The sequence below is a fragment of the Phoca vitulina genome, unplaced genomic scaffold (genome assembly GCF_004348235.1).
Source record: "Phoca vitulina isolate PV1807 unplaced genomic scaffold, GSC_HSeal_1.0 scaffold33, whole genome shotgun sequence".
In the NCBI taxonomy this organism is placed as follows: domain Eukaryota; kingdom Metazoa; phylum Chordata; class Mammalia; order Carnivora; family Phocidae; genus Phoca; species Phoca vitulina.
The window spans coordinates 20,475,905-20,500,385 of NW_022589736.1; the positions used below are offsets into that span (position 1 = coordinate 20,475,905).

At 36.4% G+C, this 24,481-nt stretch overlaps 1 protein-coding gene across 1 annotated transcript in view; it reads left to right on the top strand.

Moving 5' to 3' along the window:
- The window catches only part of MALRD1 (MAM and LDL receptor class A domain containing 1), an 803,589-nt gene that overhangs the window by 585,967 nt on the left and 193,141 nt on the right, over positions 1-24,481 (top strand). The gene's annotated exons all lie outside the window — the stretch shown is intronic.

Sequence of the window (24,481 nt, forward strand, 5' to 3'; positions counted from 1 at the left end):
TCAGAGCAGAAGTAAGCCTGTATTCTTATTTACTTTTACCCTGAAGTCTTGCCTACTCAGCACTTCCCTCCCCACCCCCACCTTAGGAATCTAACTTTTGTTAGGGATAAAAAATCATTTTAGAGACAAATTTTCTTAGGGATAAAACTCGTCTAAATATTCTTAGGGATAAAATCTAGTTTTTCTTAGGGATAAAAAAAAATAACCTGAGATATTTGTGCTGGTTACTTTTATGTGTCAGCTTGGAGGTGTCTTTGGATGAGGTTAACATTTAAATCAGTGAACTTTGAGTAGATTACCCTCCATAATGTGGGGTGGGGTGAGGGGGCTCATCCAATCAGTTGAAAGCCTAAATGGAACAAAAAAGACTGGCCTCCCTGAGCAAGAGGTAATTAATTCCCCCCAAGGCTGCATTCGGACTTCATCTGCCCTGTTGGCTTTCCTGGTCTCCAGCCCGCCAGCCCACACTGTGGATTAGGGGCTTACCAGCCTCTGCAATCACATGAGCAAATCCGTATGTAAATGTCTTTCTAGATTCATACACATTTTATTGGTTCTGCTTCTCTGGAGAACTCTAATACAATGTCACTCAAAACAGTTGAAGCATAGGCATGATGAAAAAGAACAAGATTATAATGGAATTAATTAAAATGACTTTTCAAAGGAAAAGTATGCAAGATTGTCTCAGCCATTTTTATGACTAGCAAAAGGAGAAGAATACTTGTATTATTTATATATTTAGGCAGATTGAAAACATCATGACATTCAATTACAGCCTACGTCTTCAGTTTTGTTTGAAAGTTGGCCCCTAATGCATCTCCAGATTGAATATTCTTACTCCTTTTGACCTACCAAATTGTATTTCTTCTTCCTCACCAAGAGTGGTTTGGGTTTTTTGTTTTGTTTTGTTTAAAGCATGAAGTTAGTATACACAAGATTAGAGGTTAATGGAACTGGATAGGGAATCAAGACACTGAGGTGAGTAATTAGGAGGATTTAATATACAACAGAGATCAATTCAAGGGGGAAAAAGATATAGTCTTTATTAGTATGGTGGTGGCATATCTGGTTATATGGCTGAAATGAAATGACATTAAGCCCCAGTTTTACTTTTGTGTATTTTATATACAGAAATATATTTGGATGGATTAAAGACTTAAATGCAACAAGTAAAAACAATAAAACTCTTGCAGGAAAACAGAGGGTAAACTATGTGCAATGTAAAGACATGGTCTCACTTCCAAAAGCCCAGAAGCTGCAAAAGAAAAGGTGCACATATTTGATGGTGAAAAATTATAGCTGTGGCCTAAAAATTCCATAAGCAAAATTAACAGGCAAACAGTAGGTTAGAAAAAAAAAAATTGTGTGTGTCAATTACAAGTAGGATACATATAGATAACTCTTAGAGACTTACCGGAGATGAAAATTTTAACAACCAGAAAAGATCTGCATAACTCATTCACAGATGATCAAATTCAAATAATCAACAAAAATATTAAATGATGCTCAAGTCCACAAGTCATCAGAAAAATACAAATCAAAATAAAAAGATGGGGAAAGGTTTTCAAAAGCCACCAATAGATGGCTGAGAAATTGAGAGCAGGCAGCTAGAGAATACTCATCCATGGTTATGGGAAATTTTCCATTTTGGAAAGCATTCTGACCGTATAGAAATAAAAGGACCACCACATAAGCACGTATATATAAGGATATTTACCTCAGCATTGTTTGTAGTTGAAAATAATGGGAAATAAAATGAATGTCCCTCATTCATACAGTCATTTATTTGTTCCCTTGTTCGTTCATTCATTGGCCTGTTGAATGCTAGGCACTGTTCTAGGTGCTGGGGATACATTAGTGAGTAAAACACAATTGCCACAGTGGAGTTCATATTCTAGAAGGAGGGAAAAGCTAATTGAATCAACATGGTAAGTAAATAAAGTATGTGGCCCATTAGAAGTTGAGTGGAAAAAGGAATAGAGTAAGTAGGATTGAGAAGGCATATGGATGGTTGGGGAAGGATTAGTTTCTAGGCTGGTCAGTTAGGCTGTGGTGGGAAAATGCCATTCAAAAAAGACTTGAAGGAGGTGACTAGTGAGCCTTTTGGATTCCTAAGCAAGAGTATTGTGGTCAGAGGGAGGGCCAGTGCCAAATGCCCTGAGATCAGAGTATGCCCGATGGGTGTGCCCCAGGCCCCGAGTGATGTTTTAGGTGATCTAATGAATTATTGTGGTACTGTCCTGTATGATGTTTGGCCGTCTTCCTGGCCTCTAGCCACTAGATACCAATAGTGTTCATCTTGCTGCTATTGACAACTCAAAAGGTCTTTAAAAATTGCCAGCTATCCCTGGGGGACAACGTCGCCCCCATTTGGGAACCTGGAGGAACAGCCTGGAGGCCAGTGTAACTTGTTAAATCCACAGCACGTAATATCATGCAGCCACTAAAAAGAGAAAGTTTAGCACTATACAGTTAATTTGTAGGGATTTCCAAAACATAATTTTTTAGGATTTTATTTATTTATTTGAGAGAGAGAGAGAGCGCAAGCACAAGCAGGGGGAGCTGCAGCGGGAGAGGGAGAAGCAGGCTCCCCGCTGAGCAAGGAGTCTGATGCGGGACTCGATCCCAGGACCCTGAGATCATGACCTGAGCCAAAGGCAGACGCCTAACCAACTGAGCCATCCAGGCAACCCCCCAAAAACGTATTATTAAAGGCGTAAAGCAATACACAAAATGATTCTACAGTATGGTCCAATTTTTTCTAAAACAATGACTAATGCCCCCTTATTTGTGCACATGTATAACTCTACATAGGTATCTCTGTGAATAACTATGTGAGCATGGAGAGAAAGATAAAAAAAGGATATATGGGTTTATTAGCCTGGATTACTTGGATGAGTGATAAGGTTGGAGTAGAGGAGAGGGAGAATAAATCTAAAAATAAAAAGAAAATAAGTAAAACAGGAATTGCACCTCAAAAGAAAATCTAACGTACATGATGGTAGCACCTACATGTGTTTGTGGAAACTGTGGTGGGTATCTTTAAGTCTTACCATGGAAAAAACCTGAACAGTGATCTTTTTGCTCTCTTAATATTGATTTTTTTCTTCAATATTTCTTTTCATCAATTTTACATCACTAAGTAATACATCTTTTCCTAAAAATTTAAATGTATAAATAAGCAGAAAAAAGAAAAAAAAAACTTCTCTAGTAATCTCAATAGAGTGATATAATCATCTGTAAGCTTTATATTTGTATATCTTGCCGTTCTTTCTTAATGCACACATTTTCTTTTTTCTTTTTTTTTTTTTTAAGATTTTATTTATTTATTTGACAGAGATAGAGAGCACAAGTAGGGGGAGCGGCAGGCAAAGGCAGAGGGAGGAGCAGGCTTCCCGCGGAGCAGGGAGCCCGATGTGGGGCTCGATCCCAGGACCCTGGGATCATGACCTGAGCCGAAGGCAGACGCTTAACCGACTGAGCCACCCAGATGCCCCAATGCACACATTTTCAAATAAAAATAGGTTTCCACTAGATTCAGTAATTTGATAAATATACTATGACCAAGTTTATATGTTATGAAATATTTTTAACATGATATTCTACTTTTTGGATATAGCATAATTTATAAAAATTATCTAAGGGTATACTCTTAAATTATTTCCTAACACTTTCACTATAGTAACATCACAACAGTGAAAGTACGTTTAGATGAATTTTTTTTTTTACTTTTATGATAGTTCCTGAGAATAAATACTTACTTTTCTTTCTTGAGAACTTATGAGAAATAAACCAATTTTCATTTTTGCTGCTAAGATCTCAACAGTCACATTTAGATACAGTGTCTGTGAGGTCTCCTGATAACATCTGCAGCAGTCTTTCCTTATCTTAAGACAGTATTTGGAAACTGCAGAGCATGTCTGCCAGTATAATATTACTAATGGTACAAAAGTGTAGTAGGCTCAGTTTAGGAAAAGATAAAAGTGTAATCATTGGACATGGGAAATGTTCTGTGCATTGTTCAATGAGACAAGAGTGATCCATTGATAGCTTTTAATGGAACAATTAAAGACTATTAATGGCTGCATGTATTTTCTCTTTTGAATTTTTATAGCTTGTGTGAGTTCATGAAAGACCACATGAAAAGTTTTGAATCTGGTCATTATGCCATATTGTATACAGTAATGTTGTCCACAGATAAAGAAGTAATCATTCTGACAGAATACTTTATTATCCTCCCTGTTAGTCACTACTTGAGACAGTATATTTTTACAGAGTACTCGCTTCAAAGCAGTCTGATTATATCATCCTTGCTACACTAATATGGCTCACTGAACTTGTGTAGGTATCTCTGAAAAAAATGGGCCGCTAAATAAATTGTAAGGACATTAATTAATTTTGACCCTCGGGGAAAAACAGAATTCTTTATGAGAAGGCCAACAGATTCAAAGAGCCTATGGTCTATTTCTAAACATCTCAATGTTGCTGTTAATTGAAACTGTATTTATGGATCTTTTCACTTATTGTTACCAAGATGAAGAATTCGATCCATAAGGAGGCCATTTTCAATGCCCATCACAGGCCTATTTATGAGCCTTTTTGGAGCCATTGCGGAAGCTGTGGAGGGAAACTTGCAGACGTTAATCCACTCTCATGTGCACATGAATAGTGTTTAGGCTTAGTATATGCAGGCTTTAATGGCAAGAGTGACATTTGGGTGACATGAACTAACGAAGGTATAAAACAATAGCTGCTGTCTCTCTCTCTCTCTTTTTTTTTTCCTTTCTTCACAACTTTATTTTCTTTTTCGTAGTATAATTGACCATATCCACAATTAAATTCTAAAATCTGGAAGGATAGGAGTCGTATTTTTTGCTATTTTTATATTCCCTTCAGCACTGAAGATGGAAAAGCGCTTGGTAATACTTGTGTAGGTCTCATGTTACCTGTCTGTGTCCTTCTGTGTTTATTAACCACAAAGTATTTTGGATTAATTAATGCAACAAGCATTTCCTGAGTGCCTATTACATACACAATGTGTTGGTAACTAAGGGTATGAGGTAAGGAGATGTTTGTAAAGTAACTGGGATGAACTTTGCTGCCCGATCTAACCCAGAGGAAGTTACTATTGTGCAATTGTGTATTCACAGCACAAGGTCAAAAAATATTCCAAACTATCTTAGTGATACTAATGCTCTAATGTATATAATGACGGTTTAAAGTAGTAAGTGTTCAACAAATATAACTTACTTGATACTTGGGTTGACAGAGCCCTGGAGGCTAGGCAGATGATAATTGTACTTCCTTTTGAGTAGATGGTGCAGGTACTATTATTATTATTCCTACAGATGAGGAACCAAAAAAGCTAAATGACTTGTCTTAGCCTGTATAATGAGTAACAAAGCCAGAACTGAAGCCCTGGTGTATGGAGCCTAATCCAAGCCCGCTCCAGGACCTCCCGGTAGCAGGCTTTGTCCTTAATGTATATTCACTGTTGTGTTGTATCCTGTAGAGAAAGTGTGAGGAAATAATTTAGGAGTTTACCATTAGATACTTTCATAAATCGTGAATCTCCTTCCTCTATATTTGGGGCCACTTAACTTCTCTTTCAGTCTAGGTGATATTACCATCTCACTCTGGTCTCAGAGTGGAGGGAAACCCTCATAGTCATTTGCTTGGGAGGGTTGGGGCTTGACCAAGGATATGGAGTTAGAGATATAAAAGCGAGCCTTCGCTCACAATTTACCAGAATGCTCACTTTGATCTTACTCCTATGCACTCATACACATGAGAGAGCTAATAACTGTACTGTAACACATTTTTTAAATCATCACATTTAAAATCCAATCATTGGACCAGCAATTTTTGAGATATTCCAGGAAGCAGGGAAGGAGGCCATTGGGATCAGAATGGGTGGATAAAAATGGCAGAAATTCCAGCCCAGGGAAATAGGGTTCGCTCTAGGTCTTCCCAAAGAGGCTACATAGATATTCTAAGATCAAAATAAAAAATACTCTTCTGGACAGCATTGTGTCCCCCTAAAATTCATATGTTGAAGCCCTAACCCCCAATGTAACAACATTCCGAGACAGGGCAGAAAGGTAAATAATGGGGTTTTAAGTGTGGGTCCCGAATCCAGTAGGACTAGAGTCCTTATAAAAAGAGGAAGGGGCACCAGGGATGTACACACACAGAGGAAAGACCCCATGAAGAGACAAGGAGAAGCCTCTAAGCCAAGGAGAGAAGCCTCAGGAACAACCAACCCTGCCAACCCTTCCATCCTGGACTTTCAGCCTCCAGAACTGTGAGAAAATCACTTCCTGTTGTTTAAGCCACCCACTCTGTGGTATTTTGTTATGGCAGTTTGAACCGACTTATACAAATACCAAGAAAGGTTGTGAAGAATTCTTCAGAGTAACTCACCGGAAACCAGCACTCAGATCACCTGGCAAAGTTGGAAATTTGGCCCTACTCCCTGCATTCCCTTCCCTGACCACAGAAGGGCTTTTTCTCACAAAGTATAATCAGAAAGCTGTCATGTAAAGACAAGCAGACCTCTGCCTGGGAAGAGATGATCATGAGATAATTATAGCCTAAAAAAGAGACACAGTCATGTGTGGAGTTACACAGGATCAACATTATAAGTTTGCAGGGAAATAAAGATAACTCCATCCAAGAATTTAAAAAAACTGAAGCATAAAGGGGAGTTTGGGTGGCTCATTTGGTTGAGCCTCTCACTCTTGATTTTGGCTCAGTTCATGATCTCAGGCTCAGCATGGAGTCTGCTTGAGATTCTCTTTCTCCTCTCCCTCTGCCCCTCCCCTGCTCCCACTCGCATCTCTCTCTCTTTCTCTAGAATAAATAAATAAAATCTTAAAAAAAAAAAATTGGAGCATTGCAGTTTGCCTGCCTGCTTACTTACTTACCCCTTGGCCCCACCACCAAAGAAAGTGGTTCTCAGACTTGGCTGCATATCAGAATCATCTGAAGAGTTAAAAAAAAGAATGCTAATCATCTGCATCCACCCACTAAGAGCCTGATTTAACTGGTTAATATTGTGGCCTGGGCATCAAGATTTTTAAGAATTCCTCATAAGATTTTAGCATGTAGCTGAAGTTGGGAACTACTTCCCTATAGGGGAGCCTCATCCCCAGTCCACCTATATAGCACCTGCTTTTCATCCTCCCATGGAAGAAGCCTTTCAGGAAATCGTTTCTGTATAACAGCAGTGGAAATTCTTTCAAGTTGCCTACACTAAGCAACGAAAGCCTTCATTCAGAAGTTTCAGTGAATAACCAAGAATCAGCAGGCAATTAAAGACAACCAATATCATGAAAGAGAGAGATGAGGATGTGAAAAGAGAACAATTATCCCTGAAGGAAATGGATAACTCCACGTAGGGGACATTTGTTATATTTTCTCCGTGCTCTCTAGAAAACTGTTGCTGTGTTTATTTCATATTGATTGTAGAAACCTCATCTGGGGGCACCTGGGTCGCTCAGTTGTTAAGCGGCTGCCTTTGGCTCAGGTCATGATCCCAGGGTCCTGGGATTGAGCTCCACATCGAGCTCCTTGCTCGGCGGGGAGCCTGCTTCTCCATCTCCCACTCCCCCGCTTGTGTTCCCTCTCTCGCTGTGTCTCTCTGTCAAATAAATAAATAAAATCTTTAAAAAAAAAAAAAACAACCCATCTGGGTAAGCTCACCCAGCTTCTCATGGATTTAGGATGAAAGCTGCCAATCAGTTGCATGCCGGCAAGACTCATTATTCACCTCTGTTTACCCCAGCATGCTCTATAGGACTATAACCATTTTTATGTGCAAAATGATATAAAAATATAGGAATGTATATATAATATCTATATAATATTCCAACAATTATATATATACCTGTATTAATATATCTTAATATAAACTGTGACCTATTGACCAAAATTTTAATTACAATAAGGAAATAAAGATATTTTTCAGTATAAAATGCTAGTTATGAAAAAATTCTAATCTTGTAGAAATATATACTCATGTGGTTAAAGGAGATGTAATTTGATATCCAGGATTACTTTCAAATTAGTGATGTTAAGGATGTAGGTGTTAATACAAAGGAAACAAAACTGACCATGGGTTGAAATTGTTGAAGCTGGGTCTTGGGTAGGTAGAAGTTCATTATGCTATTCTTTCTACTTTGGTAGAAATGTGAAATTTTCCAAAATAAAGATGTTTTTAAAAATTGTTCCCTCAAAAGATGAGTGTGACTTACCCAAAGTGAAAAAAACTGACAATATGACATGTAGCATGAAATAAGAACTGGGTAGTCTGAAAACACCAAGAGAATTGTCAACAGGTAGAAGTGAAGACACAAAAATGATAATAATAAAAATAATGTCTTCCCTGGATCCTCAAATGACACTGAGATATATCAAAGGATTTAATTTGTAAATCTGCCTTTTATCTAATCATTTAATAATACACTGGAATTTATTATGATACCAGTTCAGAACAGATTTCTGTTTGAAATTAGACACTTTTTAGATGCACTAAGAGGAGTTAATTCTTAATATGCCATAATAATAATAATTACATTAAAGTCTGAGAAGAGTGTTAAAAAGAAATGTGATTTGTGTGATGCTTCAGCCACCTCTTTAAAGATATATGTACGAAATGGAATATAAAATTATATCCATTGGCATGGTGAAAAGTGTTTTTTTCCCCATTCATTCATTTCACAAGTGTTGAGTTCATTTTTTGCCAGCCACTATTTTAGGTACTTAGAATACACGTAGGTCAAATCAGAGAAGGATCTCTGCCATCTCGTGGCTAACATTATAGCAGAGAGGGATCAAAAATCAGTATCAAGCATTATAAATTAAAACAAAAAAAATGTATAATTGGTTGGAAGTTGATAAGTGTCATGGGGGAAAAAGGAAAAAGTAGAGCGGTAAAAGGATCAATCAGGAGAGGACCAGTGGGGGGTGGCTTAGGAGTCATGGGGGTACAGGGAGGAGGTGAGTTAAGGAAATTTGCATGTGTAGCCACTAGAAGGAAGGGGACTGTGTTCCTGTTTTCAGTTTTATAAAGGGTTGAATGGATGTTGAACAGTTGCTCTTCTTATCCATTCACTCAAATCCAAACAAATTTTTTTTTCAGACAAAAGAAGGAGAAATTCCAGAGGGATCTAGAGAAAGGAAATTAATATCAGTTAAATGTTTCCAAAGAGTCAGGCAGTGTAAAAGATGATATGCATGTTATCTCATTTAATCTTTTTAAAACTTTGTGACATGGAAGATACTAAAGTCTTAGAAAGGTTAAAAAATTCAAGTCACGGGCGTGACTGAGGAGGAGGATTTGAATATCAGACTCTCTGACTCAAAAGACTTTGTTCTGTAGCCTGTCCAATATTATGGTCCAATATAATAGCCGCTAGCCCCACAAGCTACTGAGCCCTTGAACTGTGGCTGGTCCAAATTGAGATGTGCTATAAGAATAAAACACACATTGGACTTCAAAGATATAGTACAAAAGCACAATATAAAAATATATCAACAATTATTTATATATTATATATATATATATATATATACACACTTTGGATACACTGGGTTAAATAAAATATATTACCCAAAATTCACCTATTTCTTTTTACTCTTTTAAATGTGGCTACTAAAAATTCTAAGACTACGTATATGGCTCACAGTATGTTTCTATTGGACAGCTCTGTTCTATATTACACTGCACACATCATAAGGAAGGCTTTCCTGCCTACGAAGTGAATAAGACACTAGAATCAACTAAAGAAATACTGGTGCCCATGTCTGGATCTCTTTAAAGATGGGCAGTCTCTTGGTTATGAATTCACACACTTCCAGCTAGGACCTCCAAAGACAATCTATTCAGCTTCCAATCTATTTTAAGTGGAAGCTACTTACAAAGCAAAGTGGTGCAATTATAATAATTTAATCCAATATATTATCTTCAGAATATTTCATTATGTATATTAACAAAGTACATCCATTAAATAGTAACACACAGTCTTCTTATGATATCAGCAATTTTCATGTCCAAAAATAATGCTTTTGGCATTATTCCTCAAATATGATAGTACCTTGTTCCATAATTGTCAGGTTAATTATTTCATCATTTTACAAGTATCCATGCATTATAGTTTCTCTAAAAGGAATTTACCCAACTCATATTTATTTATAGACTTTATTTCTCAGTAAAATAATGAACCATTAAACTTAATCCTTTCTATCTTCTCAAAAGTTTTTCTTTTTGTATTTAGTCCTTTTTTCTAAGTGTCCTTAAACTGCCTATTACTGTATCATACTTTTTGCCTTTATGTATCACAGTTTTCTTATCTTAAAAAAAATCTCAACTTCACTTCTAAATACTTTTGTTTTTTCTTATATCTCAAAGATAGAGACAATACAAAAAATTATGTATACATCCTACCAAACTATACATACTTTCTTTGGTTCCCTACAGTTTGTCTTCTGCAAAAATATTATTTCCTCAGCAAATAATTTTTGGCCACCCACTCTGGGTCACTGATCTAAATGCTATAGTGATGCATATTTACCAAACATAGTACCAGCTCTCATGGAGCTTAGGTACTAGCTCCTTTGAGAACTTTATGATTTCATAATTCTTCTTGCGTTATTCTAATTCTTCTTATGTTGCACTTGACACTACTGTTCAATGCACACCTTCTTGGAAGTTTTCACCTGCAGTGGATTGTGATATGTATTTCCTAATGTTATTTGTCTTTGATGCTTTTTCTTTTTCCTTCTAAAACCTAAATGTGAGTCTTACTCAGCATTCTTTTACTTTTTTAAATCTCTTCCTACACTTTTTGCTTGCTCAGAGTTTTCATTCTCTTAATGGTCAAAATTTGCTAATTTCTGCATGCCTCTAGTCTTCATTTCCATGTTCTAATCTCACACTGTCAGTTTTCAGCTGGATAATTTCCAATGTCTGCAAGTCACATATCTGAACTCAAGCTTACCTTCCTTTCAGAAAGGATCTCCTCCTGCCGCTCCTAATATTTCTGTTATTGACATTATTATTGTTTAACACAATTTTTTTTCTCAATTTCCAATTCATTCAGCTCTTCATTCTCAATTTACGTGTTTTTACTTTGCATTTTCACTTCTGTCATCTTAAGTCACTCTTGGGCTCTTGCCAGCTTCAAGGAAACTCATCTCCAGTGCAAATATGCTCCTAAACCAGGCCACTCTGCTCGCTGATGCAGGATTAATATTCCTAAACGGTGACTGCTAATCCTGCAAATCATCAGAAGCTCTCCATTGACTTTTAGGTAGCATTAAGGGCTTTCTGTGTTCTTCCCCAAATTGTGTTTCTGACTTTAATTCTCCTACAAACTCTGTGTTCTTGTTCCTCAAATATGCTCTGGGCGTTATAAATGTCATCTTTTGGTCATACCATTGTTTTCATATGACTTGTAATTTTTTGTTGATGGTGGATACAGTGTGCCAGGTAAAAGGAACCAAGGTAAACAGGCCTTCTGTGTGAACTTTTCTGTCTATCTGGCAGGAAGTAGGTCATGTTTACTATTTACTGTTGGCTGGAGCTATAGGAGTCAGAAGGTGTAACTTCTACTGGCGTCCTGGTTCCTCCTGCTTCTCCCTTGTCTTTTGGTTTCCCTAGTGACTTCTTTTTTTTTTTTTTTTTTAAATTTTACTTATTTGACAGAGAGAATGAGAGTGTGCACCAGCAGGGGGAGGGGCAGAGGGAGAGGGAGAAGCAGACTCCCTGCTGAGCAGGGCTTGATCCCAGGACTCCGGTGATCCTGGCCTGAACCGAATGCAGACACTTAACTGACTGAGCCACCCAGGCGCCCCTCCCTAGTGACTGGGTGGAGGCCTTTCAGTTGCAACCCCCTGCTAGTATATAGGAGCCTATTGATGGGGTGGTGAGGTGGAGAGGTGTTGAGTGGTAAAGTCACAGGAATAGGAGCCTTCCACAATTCTGTGATCTATCACAGTCCTTCAGTAAGCTTGTGTTTTTTTACTGTGACCTTGACAAATGCTTCTCAGTTCTCCCTCCCCCTTAGGTAAAATAGGAAGTCTAGACCTTTTTAAGAAAAATAGACATACTTCAAAATGGCTGCTTTTCCTCTCTCCCAGGAGGAAACAGAAGGGATTTTTCTCCGTTCTTCACTGTGGGAACTTGGTAGGGCTTCTGGAGATAAGACTTTGGGGATGCCCTTAAGACTTGTCCCCCTGGAGTTTATATCTCTTAAGCTTTTCCACGCTAAGCCTCCAGCAATCTGTTAATTATAGTTTATGTTTTCCTCACCCTGAGCCGGCTCCATCAGTGTTTCCTGCCTCTGCGGTTTTGCTCCAGTAAAATGTGATTCTCAGTATCTGCCTTCCTCTATCCAGTGGTTTTCCTTGTGATGTCTCCTCTAATTCTCTGATAGATATAAGAAGAGTGTTTGATTTTTAGTTTGTCTGGCTTTTTTTGTTGTAAAGATGAGACTGTGCCTCTAAGCTTCTTACATGTTAGACTAGAAACCAGGAGGATCCTCTTAGTGATTTTTTAAGAATGAACTTTTGCCACTCTAACCTACTTTCTTTGCCTATTACCATCTCCATTATATTCTTTGACATCTTAATATAATGATATGTCTTTTATAAAATCTCTTCTTAGTCATCCGATTTAAGCCATCTTTTGTCAGATGAACTACATGGCATTTACAACCTACATCAATATTTGGTATTATAGGCTCACAATAACGCCAGTGAGCCATATATTATTATTATTATCCCCATCTGATATATGATGGATATGTGACACAGTGGGGATTCAGTGATTTTCCCAAAGTCACAAAGCTTGCAAGTACCAGAGTCTGGTTTGGAACCCAGGTAGTCTGACCCAGAATGTGTCTTCTAAGGAGTACATGCTGCTAGCTTTTATTGTCAGATTCTTTTGAGCATGTTTCATATTTTCTGAGCTATAACTTGTCTTTCTTCTTAACATCCAAATGCAAGACATGGCACCTTCTCTGTAGTAGTTATCCAATCAAAAACTTGTGATTGATTGTCTTTTTTCTACTACTAGAATCATCTTTTGATCTATTTTTTTAAACTTCCCAGGAGAGTAGCTCTAATTTGCAACTTTGTTCTAAGCACTTTACAGGTAGTATATCCTTTAATCTTTACCACAACCCCATGAGGTAAAGTACTAACTATAATTATCTCTTCATGCTTCTGAGTCCTAGAGAATTTCCATAGGTTGCCCAAGGTCACATACCTAATAAGTGGTAAAGTCAGGATTTGAATGGAAGCCAACAGCTAAAGTACCTGCAGGCTTAAAACCATTGGGCCATCCTGCCCAAGGTTTCTGCTCATTACTTATTCATTAAAATAACCTCATGATACTGTTTTCTGTTTCAATGAAAATAAACATTCTTCTGTTCTTATTTGCTTTCCACACTCTTTCAGGTAAAATGGGTCTGAAATCTAAACAAAGTCAAAGTTCATGCCATTTATCACTTACCTAAAGGATTTATACTTTATTAGTTCTCCCTTCCTACATGAGTAGGGAACAAGTTTTCTTTTTAATCTCAATTTGGCAAATAAAATCAAGTTACACAAATGCTATTAAGCAAATGCATGTTTCTCAAGGCATCTTGACAAGAAAATAACACGTAAAGAGGTTCTTCAGGGTTCTTCCATTATGAAGATTAAGAGAGTCAGAATCCTTAGTCTCTAGCTACACTTATCGGAAGTGCCAACAATTCCATTCATATGGCACCTTCATGTGATTGAGGTATACTTACCACTGAGCAAATTAAAAGCTCACAATAAGATGAATATATACCTAGGATGAATAGATCCCATTTTGGCATGTCTCAACTATAAGCTTCATTTTTACATCAGATCAGTGATTATTGAGGGAAAGAGTTTAAAGCACCAAAATTTGGTAATAGTACATAGTGTTAAAATGAGACATCCTGTTGAGAACTGTTTTTTTTTTAATAAGTAATAATTATTTTCAATGAAGAGTAATGCCTGACGAATAAACTGTTGGAAAAGGTAGAAATAAAGAAATGCCAAATCAGTTCACTGTACAGCCTTTTAGAAAGCAAATAGAAGTGATATGACAGACATTTTCATCAAATGCCATGAAAACATTTCATTTGACTTCAGAGACACTGTATCTGTGGTTGCCATTTGACAACTTTAAGGAAAACTTTCGTTGTCTCTCTGAGCATGTTTACATTTCACGGCCTTTAAAACTTGCAGACAAAAAGAGATTGAGGGCATTTCAGCTGATAATCATTGTACCCCCCTTCTATTGTAGAGCGAGGGACAGGCAGAAATTACAGAGGATGTGGAACCAAGCTAAGTAAGTCTAACTCTGAACAAGGGAGCATTTTCTATTTTGAAAGAGAGGCATACTGCATCACATTTTAAAAAAACATTAGGCAGCTTTATTTTATGAGCAAGAAAAAAAAAAAAAGACTAAAATTGCCTGTAATTTAAAGCGGGAAGTGAATTCAGATCACTTGAAGTGGGAAATTGTCTTTTATGATTTGACCCTAGTACAAGTGAATATGATTCTTCTGAGGGCACTGGAGCTGAAAAAATATAGCTTTCTTTTGAAAGTATTAACCATCTTTTTATAAAAGAAATGTCAAATTTATTACCTTATGACATAATGACTCAATGAAACATTAAAAAAAAACTCAAGATTGTAGCTAATCACATCTAAAAGACAAATTAGAGTCTCTACTGCATGCCAACACCAAAGTGAAAAAGAATGTCCACGAAGCACACTGATGGATTCTGAATGTGGCTAATATATTTTGGCTCTCTCCCATCAAATAACAATGGAGATCTGAACAAAGTGATACTGAATTTACATTATTTGACAATACGTGGCTCCAGTTTTTGAAAATGTGTGTAATTCTTTAAAGAGTTTCTAAGATAAAAAATTGAATATTGATGAGAAACTTCTATCCAGTGCCTGATTGTAGGTAATAACATATGACACATAAAATCTGTACCCTAGGAATCTTAAGAACTTGTAATCCTAAAACCTGTACCAGTATTGAAGTATTACACTGAAATGTGCAGAAAATATCAGGAGGCAGAGTGTAGGGAGAGGTAACATTCAGACATATGTAGTAAATGCCCACATTCCAGAGTACTGCATCCAGCAGTATTAAAGTTTTACAAACCTAATTGAAGGCATTCTGATACAATATATGAGAATTAATTTAAAATAGCCAACAGAAAGCCATAAAGCAGTCTAAAATCAAACCGACAATCAAAAAATTCCGCTTCTGTAAAAATCTGTCCCATGAATGTTGGGAAAAGTACGGATTGGGGAAAATAAATGTAGAATTGGAAATGAAGGTGGTTGATCATTCCACAGAGTCACATGTAATAAAGTCAACTGGTTCAATGAGTTACCATTAAATTCTAAATATGTTGTGGCAGTTGAGACTTTTAAGCTTTATTATCTGCTTTAACAAATTCTGAACTTTGTGTGGGAAGCTAGATTGACCTTCCCCAAGGATTTTGCTAGATATAAATAGGTAGTTCTCAATGAAGCAACTGAAAGTTTATATATGTTTGAAAGTAGGTCTAGTCTGAGCTTGCTAGATAAAGAATAAGTCTATTTCTGAAAATATAATTCAATGTATGGTTTTATAACTTTGTGGTACAGTACATAGTTCCTGGATAATTCATATATTTCTATTAATAATTTCAAAAGGCTAAGCAACTTTTCACCTTTGTGGTTCTCAGGAAAAAATATGGCATTGCAGCAAGTCTATTCCCCTTACAAAGTCAAGCTTGGATATACTAGAGTTCTAGAATTAAAAATCCCCAAAAACCAAATTTGCAACGGTTGCTTCTAAATTTCCAGGCATAGTTTTGTATTCTTAAATTTTAAAATGGATAAAAGTTCACATTTGCATGCATTAATACATCAGCCAGGAATTGACTTTCTGACTTTTGTGTTCCACTGCAGGATGTTGTAAGACCAAATCGAATATGCAAATTAGGAGAGGCTAGGTGGGGTACACTTTGAAAGCTCACCCAGATTCCCCTAACTAATAATTGGAATTGCTACCTTTGATGTTGAGTCTTACATAACATTGTTTTATGCTGAAATAAATATGCTGCAGTGAAACATGCTGGATTATTATCATCCCCAGTGAATTACTTTTTTCTTTTTACATTAAGTTTCATAATATAGCCCTACAATGCAAACATTATATTGTTCTACATTCCTTTCAGTGATGTCATATCTTTGCTAAGCTGATTTATGGGAGTTGCTATGATGAAAGTAAGTACTGGGGAAAACGAAAGTGGGATAGGTAATGAAGGTGGTGATGTTCAGTGTGATTTTAAGGTTTGAGACTTTGGGCAGTACCTAATGAATACTTGTGGTCATTTAAGAATAGTTGTGGTAGAATTGTGGTCATTTAAGAATAGTTGTTTTTTTTTTTTTTTTTCAATTTGTGTGTATTAGTTTTTCGAATGCCTGTGATGTTTTTAGTATTTTAATAGGTATTAAGTTGTTTGGACTTAAGGACTTAATAAAAAAACCCAAAATATTGCTTCCCACCTGGGGTGCCATGAAGAAATTATTGAGACCCTGAGGATGCTATGATCAGAGTTCCACGAGGAGCCTATAGGCAATGACTAAGGATGGAGAATTTGGTTGGATTGCATTCAGGTTGCTGTGCAGACTTAAAACCTACCTTTGAAAAATAAATATTACATGATTAAAATTATTCAAAAGAAACATCTGAATTAGTGAAGGGTTAGTGTATTTATGTAGTTAGAGGAATAAATTTACCAAAACACAAGGTTTTAAATCAGAATTCCTAATTTTTAAAATGGATTAAATTTGTGCCAGTGGACAGAATTCCTTCTTTTCTCACTGCTCCAAATGTTTGACTTTCAACATCAGGTTAGCTGTAAAGCGTGAATAGATGTATATTTAAAGTCTGGGTTGAACATGACTTGCTTTGGAGGTAGAGGTGTATTAGTTCTCATTAAGTATGTCATACTACTTAAGAGCTGAACTATGAAATACAGAGTAGCTTTATACAAACATACTTAACATTAATTTACCTTATTGGAACTAGGTCAAGGCTATTTCTTCACATCCAGTACAGTATGAATAGATTCCATGCTTTCACCTTAACTATATATGTTATTATTATAGCTAGTTGGACTATGCTATTTTTTCTTTAACCAGGATAACATTGTAAAGTTTGTCTGATATTGTACTCCCAAGTGCATTGGGAATCCTTGGGGTGTAAAAGGCAATAAAATGAGGGAACACCTAGATGTTCTTATTTAATCAGAGAGCATAGATTTAAAGAATGTATGTTCTTAATGAATAAGCCACAGTTTGTAGTAGATTTGACGGATGGAGTCTAGGTATAGCTTGGCTGCACATGCCATGTGCATGTCTTCCTAGTCCAAATAAGAAAACAGACATATGTCATCCTTGCAAAGAAATATGAAAGCAAACTTTTCTGTGGCTGACTTAAAATATTGTGCACAATTTTCCTAATCCAATATTTGCTAGTACATGCATTTCATAAAACAGTGTGGATAGAAAACAGTTCAATGGTGCAAGCCAGGAAACTACAAGTTGTTTCCACTACTATTTTATATTGAGGAAAACCTTGCAGCATTCATTCACATGTCATGTTCCTTAGTTATTTTTCTTAAGATTTTTTTTTTTTATTTTGCTAGACTATATAAAGTGTTCTTTTTTTTTTTTAAAGATTTTATTTATATATTTGACAGAGAGAGACATGGCGAGAGAGGGAACACAAGCAGGGGGAGTGGGAGAGGGAGAAGCAGGCCTCCCGCCGAGCAGGGAGCCCGATGCGGGGCTCGATCCCAGGACCCCGGGATCATGACCTGAGCCGAAAGCAGACGCCCAACAACTGAGCCACCCAGGCGCCCCAATATAAAGTGTTCTAAGTGAAGAGAAATATTTTCAGTAAGGAACTTAAAAAAAAAAAAATAGGGGCGCCTGGGTGGCTCAGTCAATTAAGTGTCAGACTCTTGGTTTCGTCTCAGGTTGTGATCTCAGGGTTGTGAGATTGAGCCCCCACATCCAGCTCGAACTCAGTGGGGAGTCTGCTGGAGATTCTTTCCCTCTGCCCCTCCCCCCCATTCACTTGTATGCACGCATGCTCTTTCTCTCAAATAAATAAATCATAAAAAAAAATAGATGCAAGTCACTTTCAGTATCTGGTCTGGCATGTAAGGAGCTTGGAAGTCATTATTTCTTTCCTCATAATACAAAAAAACAAAAAGCTGAACAAACTAAAAACCAACAACTCTTTTTAAGTTTTTTAGAGAATTGAGGTCTCAAGGCAAACCACTGCCCTCAGATTGGAGACAAGCAAGTGGAAACAGAGAATCACAACTTACTGGAGCAGACGCCCATAAATAGAAACCTCTGCAGGAGTCAGTACGGGGCAGGACATCCTAAACTATTACTGATCAATTGCTGTAGGTCAATGTGGACAAATTGGAGGGATAGTCCAGGGGATTTCAGTGTTGGGAAGTCCCCCACACATTTGTAAGTTTTAATTTCAGGAACTCTGTTAGTTTCTCACAGTGAAGATCAGAGGAAACTCCTCTCTGCTTTCAGCAGGTGGAGGGGAAAAATAGCGTTTTCTGAAAATTTCCCAGAACAAAGCCTGCCCTCAAGAGAAACTATTTTACTAGAACCTAACTGGCCTAAAAAAAACAAAAAACAAAAAACAAAAATACAACTGACCTAAGAGATTAGGGATGGGAGAGTTTACTGGGAAAATACTCTGGTATGTTTCTTATACTATTCATGAAGTGGTATAGTGATATTTTGAAGAGAACTTGCATTAGTGGTAATGTATATTGCAAACTCACTGTCAACCACTAGAAAAGGTTAAAAATGTATATGTAATTGGTGTGCTAAGACATGATAAAAAATGAAATCATGTGAAATCCTCAATTAAGGTCTGAAAAAGAGTGAAAGAAAAAAAAAACAAGAAAGAACAATACCAGTGAATGGCAAATAATAACAAATAAGGTAAATGTTAATCCACCTATCTCAATAATCAGCTTAAATGTTGCTGGTCTATATTCACCAATTAAAAGACTAAGAGAAGATTAAAACAAAAGAACCATGTATTGTCAGTAACAGACCCATTTCCAGAATAAATACAATCAATACATAAATAGAATGAATAAATGGAAAAAAAAGGTGAAAGAACGGAGAAAAATATACTATGTTAACATTAATCAAAAGAAAGCAGCAGTGGCTGCATTAATTTCAGACAAAGAAGACTTCAAAGGAAGGAGAATATTCAGGGATAAAGAGGGGATTATAAAATGATAAAAAGGTCATTACTCTAAGAAAACAAAACACCCCTCAATGTGTAAGCACCCAACATCAGAACGTCAAAATACACAAAGCAAACCTAATAGCATTGCAAGGAGAAATAGATGAATCCACTACTATAGCTGGAGACTTCAACAACCCTCTGTCAGTAATAGGGCCAACAAGCAGAAATCAGTAAGGACATAGTTAAACTGAACAGTACCATCAATCAGCTGGATATAATTGACGTTTATAGAACTTCAACAACAGCAGAATATACATTCTTCGCAAGCTCACATGAAACATTCACCAAGACAGCCCACATTTGAGCCCTAAAACACATCTTAACAAACTTAAAAAAAAATCCTACAATGTGTGCTCTCAGACCATAATGGAATTAAGATAGAAATCAGTAACAGAAATATAACTGGAAAATTCCAAAATATTTGAAGATTAAATAAGTAGACTTCTAAATAACATAATGAATCAAAGAAAAAATCTCTTTTTTTAACTCTTTTTGATTGTTATGTTTATCACCATACATTACATCATTAGTTTTTGATGTAGTTTTCCATGATTCATTGTTTGTGTATAACACCCTGTGCTCCATTCAGGACATGCCCTCTTTAATACTCATCACCAGGCTAACCCATCCCCCCAACCCCCTCCCCTCTAGAACCCTCTGTTTGTTTCTCAGAGTCCATAGTCTCTCATGGTTCGTCTTGCCCTCCCAATTTCCCCCCCTTCATTTCTCCCTTCCTACTATCTTCTTTTTTTTTAACATATAATGTATTATTTGTTTCAGAGGTACAGGTCTGTGATTCAACAGTCTTACACAATTCACAGCGCTCACCATAGCATATACCCTCCCCAGTGTCTATCACCGAGCCACTCCATCCCTCCCACCCCCCACCACTCCAGCAATCCTCAGTTTGTATGCTGAGATTAAGAATTCCTCATATCAGTGAGATCATATGATACTTGTCTTTCTCTGATTGACTTATTTCGCTCAGCATAATACCCTCCAGTTCTAACCACGTCGTTGCAAATAGCAAGATTTCATTCCTTTTGATGGCTGCATAATATTCCATTGTATATATATACCACATCTTCTTTACCCATTCATCTGTTGATGGACATCTTGGCTCTTTCCATAGTTTGGCTATTGTGGACATTGCTGCTATAAACATTGGGGTGCACATACCCCAAATCTCAAGGGAAATTTTGAAATATTTTGAATTAAATGAGAAAGCAAATACAACTTATAAAACTTTGTGAGATTCAGTGAAAATGGTGTATAGAGGGAACTTTTTAGCAACAAATGCATATATTAGAAGAAAGATCTAAAACTGATAATTTGCAGCTTAGGAAACTAGGAAGAGTAATTTATAAAATTGAAATCAGGAAATCATAAAACAAATAATCCTGTTAAGAAATGGGTCAAAGACATGAATAGACATTTTTCCAAAGAAGACATCCAGATGGCCAAAAGACACATGAAAAGATGCTCAACATCACTAATCATCAGGGAAATACAAATAAAAACTCAAGGCAGTATCACCTCACACCTGTCAGAATGATTAAATTTAACAACACAGCAAACAACAGATGTTGGGAAGAATTCGGAGAAAAGGGAACTTACACTATTGGTGGGAAAGCAAACTGGTGCAGGCACTGTAGAAAACAGTATGGAGGTTCTTCAGAAAGTTAAAAACAGAACTACCCTACGACCCAGCAACTGTACTACTGGGCATTTACCCAAAGGATGCAACAATACAGATTTGAAGTGGGGCTCCTGGGTGGCTCAGTTGGTTGAGTGTCTGACTCTTGATTTCAGCTCAGGTCATGATCTCAGGGTTGTGCTCAGCAGGGAGTCTGCCTGAGATTCTCCCTCTCCCTCTGCCCCTCCCCCTGCTTGTGATTACTCTCTCTCTCTCCAATAAATAAATTTAAAAAAATACAGATTTGAAGGGGCACATGCACCCCAATGTTTATAGCAACATTATCAACAATAGCCAAAGCCTAAATATCCAATGGATAAAGAAGATGTGATATATATATACACAATGGCATATTACTCAGCCATAAAAAATAATGATATCTTGCTATTTGCAAAATGTGGATGGAGCTAGAGTGTATTTTGTTAAGCAAAATAAGTCAGAGAAAGACAAATACCATATGATTTCACTCATATATGGAATTTAAGAAACAAAACAGATGAGCATAGCATAGGGGACAAAGAGGGAGGCAAACTGTAAGAGACTCTTAACTATAGAGAATAAACAGGGTTACTGGAGGGGAGGTGGGTGGGGAGATGGGTTAATTGGGTGATGCGTATTAAGGAGAGCACCTGTGATGAGTACTGGGTGTTATATGTAAGTGATAAATCACTAAATTCTACTCCTGAAACTAATATTACACCATATGTTAACTAACTGGAATTTAAAACCGTGAAATTACAAAAAAATAAAATAAAGAAATCATAGGGAAAATCAAAATGAAAAGCTAATTCTTTGAAAAGATTAATAAAATTGAAGACCTTCTAGACATATAAACCTAAAAGAAAGGAAAACACAAATTACTAATTATCAGAAATAAAAGGGGGAACCTTTATTACTTATCCATGGCACTAAAAGGGTAATAGAGAAATATTATGTACAGCTAGATGCCCACAAAGCTGATAATCTAAGTAGACCAATTCCTTCAAAGACACAATCTACCAAACTCACATGATAAATAGATAATCTAAATAAGCTTGTAACAAAGAAATTGCTTACAGGGGTGCCTGGTGGCTCAGTCGGTTAGGTGTCCAACTCTTAATTTCAGCTCAGGTCATGATCTCAGGGCTGTGGAATTGAGCCCCACTTCGGGCTCCGCATTCAAGCAGGGAGTCTGCTTGAGATTTACATTCTTTCTCTCTCTGTCCCCCCCCCCCCCACTTGCACACACTCGGGCTCTCTCAAATATATCTTTTTTAAAAATTGCATACATAATTAAAAATCTTCCAAATCAGAAATCACTAGACTTAACTGGATTCACTGGTGAATTCTCCCAAACATTTAAGGAAGAAATTAAACCAGTTATGTATATTCCAGAAAATACAAACAAAGGGAACATTTCCTGCCTTGTTCTAAATCAGACCAGGATTTCAAATAAAAAACAAAGACATTACAAGAAAGGAAAACTACAAATCAGTATCTCTCATCAACATAGATGCAAAAGTTCTCCACAGAATATTAGCAAATCTAATCTAATGAAAACATATATATGCAGCACAACCAAGTGGAAGTTATTCAAGCATGTCAGACTGGTTTTATGTTTGAAATTCAGTTAGTGTAATCCATCACATCAACAGAGTAAAGCAAAAAATTAAATGATCATGTCAATAGATGCAGAAAAAGCATTTGACAAAATCCAACATCCGTTTGTGATAAAATGCCTCAGTAAACTAAGACAAGTAAGGAAAACAAAAGACAGACTGGGAAGGAAGATATAAAATTGTGTTTGTTTGCAGATGACATGATTGTCTATATAGAAAATCTCAATGATACAACATGAAGAAAACTCTTGGAATTAATAAAGTTATAGCAGTGTTGTCAGATACAAGGTTAATACACAAACGTCATTTGCTTTATTACATGCCAGCAATGAAGAATTGGAACTTGAAATTTAAAACACAATAATGTTTACATTAATACCAGAGAGAGAGAAAGAGAAATACTTACGTATAAATCTAACAAATAATTACAAGGCCTACATGAAGTAAAATACAAACTCTGATGAAAGAAATCAAAGATCTAAATAAATAGAGAGATATTCTGTGTTCATGGACGGGAAGAATAAGTATTTCGAAGATGTCCATTCTTCCCAATTTGATGTATATGTACAATGTAATTCCAATCAAAATTCCAGTACATAATTTTGTAGATAGCAACAAACTGATTTTAAAGTTTATATGGAGAGGCCAAAAGACTCAAAATAGCCAACACAATATTGAAGTATAAAAAAACAAAGTTGGAGGAAATACAATACCTTATTTCAAGACTTACTATAAAGCTGTAGTAATCAATACAGTGTGATATTGGTAAAATAATAGGTAAATAGATAAATGGAACAGAACAGAGAGCTCAGAAATAGACCCACATGAATAAGATCAACTGATATTTGACAAAGGAACAAAGGCAATTCAACAGAGAAAGGATAGTCTTTTCAACAAATGGTGTTAGAACAACTAGACATCCATATTAAAAAAAAAAAAATCTAGACACAGAGCTTAAACCTCTCATGAAAGTTAACTCAAAGTGGATTATAGACCTAAAAATAAAATGTAAAACTATAAAACTCCTAGAAGACAAAATAGGAGAACATTTAGGTGACTCTGAGTTTGGTGATGAATTTTCAGATACAATACTAAAAACTTGAGTTGTGAATGAAAGGATTGTTGAGTTGCACTTCATTAAAATTAAAACTTCCACTCTGTATATGACCCTATTAAGAAAAATAAAACATAACCCACAGACTGGGAGAAAATATTTGCAAACACATATCTGAGAAAGGACTGTGTCCAAAATGTAAAAAGAATGGTTAAAATTTAACAATAGAAAAACAACCCAGGTAAAAATAGACAAAAGTTCTGAACAGATACCTAATGAGGAACATACACAGATGGCAAATAAGTATAAGAAAAAATGCTCCATATTATATGTTATCAGGAAAATGCAAATTGAAATGACATTGAGTTGAAATTAAATACCACTGCATACCTAGTATAATAACTAAAATCCAGAACACTGACAACACCGAATGCTGATGATAAAGAGGGCTGGGGACTCTCCTTTATTGTTAATGGGGCTGCAAAATGGTACGGCCAACGTTGGAAGTTGGCAGTTTTTTACAAAACTAAACATACTCTTACCATAAGATCCAATAGTTGTGCTCCTTGGTATATACACAAATGAAAACTTATGCTTACACAGAAACATGCACACGGTTGCTATAGGAACTTTATTCATAATTGCTAAAGCTTAGAAGAAACAAAGATGTCCTTCCTAGGTGAATGGATAAACAAACTATACATCTATACAAAGGAATATTATTCAGTGATAAGATGAA